The sequence below is a fragment of the Silene latifolia genome, chromosome 11 (assembly GCF_048544455.1).
Source record: "Silene latifolia isolate original U9 population chromosome 11, ASM4854445v1, whole genome shotgun sequence".
Taxonomy (NCBI): domain Eukaryota; kingdom Viridiplantae; phylum Streptophyta; class Magnoliopsida; order Caryophyllales; family Caryophyllaceae; genus Silene; species Silene latifolia.
In genome coordinates, this window is record NC_133536.1 from 163,862,949 (window position 1) to 163,864,841 (window position 1,893).

The following is a 1,893-nucleotide window of genomic DNA, read 5'->3' on the forward strand; positions in this document are numbered from 1 at the left end:
CCATTTTTCCAGAATTAAGAGGAAAGTGCCAAGTGTCCACAAACTGACGGAATTTCCGTCAGTAAAATGAAAAAACTGACGAAAATTATGTCACATCCATCCTTTTAATGTGATTTTATCAACTGCAGGGATCTGCCACGTGTCTAACTGCTGACGGAATAGCCGTCAGTAACATGAAAACACTGACGGAATAACCGTAAGTATAATAGAAAACTGATGGAATAACCGTCACTGTTTTCCTAGATATAATGACGGTTTACCCGTCAGTGATCCGTCAGTGATTGGAATACTGACGGAAATTCCGTCAGGACACGTTTTTTAGTGACGAAATAAGCTGACTCTGTTTCCTGACGTAATTTCCATCAGGAAATTAAAATACCGACGGAAAAGCCGTCAGTATGGCCTTAATTTTTCCGTCGGTTTCCCGTGTTTTCGTTGTAGTGCATATTCCTTTGTGTCTCAACCACTTGTGTCAACAAAGACTCAATCTTATTTGATCCTTGGTTGGATTGTTGGTAATTTGATGATTGACCTTGAGTTTGTTGATTTTGGAAGGGTTGTTGAAAGCTTTGTTGGAAATTTTGTTGATAATGAGGCCTTTGAATTTGATTTTGAAAACCCGGTGGGAGTGCTTGAACATGCCTTGGTTGTTGTGGCACATTTTGGATTTGATGTTGTGGATTTAACACATTGGTGCTCTTGTAGGACAAGTTTGGATGATACTTTGTAGCTTCATTGTAGGTGTTGGAGAAAGGACTGAGATTTTGTCTAAAACTTTGAAAAGCATTCACCTCTTCAATATATGCCCTACACAAAGTGGTGCAATGTCCCGCACCTCCACAAGCTTCACACACCATCACTTGGCTAGTAACATTCACTTGTTCATGAGATTGGGATGAGCTTGCTCCTCGGTTATCCATTTGTTGTCGGAGAAGAGCCACTTGAGCTTTCAAAATAGATATAGTTGTATCCTCTTCCTTGTCTTTCAATGGGGTGTTACGAGAGTTGACGTATTGGGAATCATGCACCGCCATGGATTCAATGGTAGAATGAGCAAGTTCCGTATCAATTTGGTCAAACCTCCCGTTGTTAGCAGAATCTAGAACTCGACGAGACTCGGCACAACAACCATTATAAAATGTAATGGCAAGGAACCATGGATCTAACCCATGATGAGGGCACTCTCTTTGCAACTCCTTATACCTTTCCCATGCTTCAAACAAACTTTCATGACCATTTTGACGGAATCCCGTGATTTGGCTTCTCAATTGTTGGGTCTTCTCCGGGGGAAAATACTTTTGATAAAATGGAAGAGCCAATGAATCCCAATCGGTAATTTCTATTGTGGCTCTATCAAGGCTATTAATCCACAACTTGGCTTTGTCTCTCAAAGAAAAAGGGAAAAGTATCTCCCTAATTTGAGCTTGTGTAACCCCCGGTTGCCTATTCATCTAGCAATAATCGCAAAAATTTTGAACATGTAAATTAGGATCTTCCGTTGGACTCCCACCAAATTGCTTCCTCTCAACAAGGCTAATGAAAGCCGGCTTGATTTCAAAATCTGCCGCACCAATTTGGGTGGTAACAATGCCCCTAGGAAGCATTGCCGCGGTGGGCTTGGAGTGATCGGATAAATGAACCATCTTCTTAATCGGTGGTGTTGAACTAGAATCCCCCTCTTCCTCGATAATTTGAATATCTTCTTCATAAGATCTCCTCACACTTTCAAGTCCTTCAATAGATGTAGCGTCAGAAATCTCCTTAAAGAAGCGTAGTCGTCTATGCAAAGTTCTTTCGGGCTCGGGATCGATTGGAAGTAATTCACCAATCCGAGAGGACCTGAGCTTAAGACAACAACCTAGAGGAGATCGTGAGTAACAGTCTTAAGGAACA

At 41.5% G+C, this 1,893-nt stretch overlaps 1 non-coding gene across 1 annotated transcript; it reads left to right on the forward strand.

Annotated features, from left to right (window-relative positions):
- The first annotated feature begins 1,164 nt into the window (after window positions 1-1,164).
- LOC141615646 (small nucleolar RNA R71) lies at window positions 1,165-1,270 on the forward strand. Its single transcript, XR_012530056.1, has one exon. It is a non-coding gene; the product is annotated as a small nucleolar RNA R71 (small nucleolar RNA).
- The last annotated feature ends 623 nt before the right edge of the window (window positions 1,271-1,893 follow it).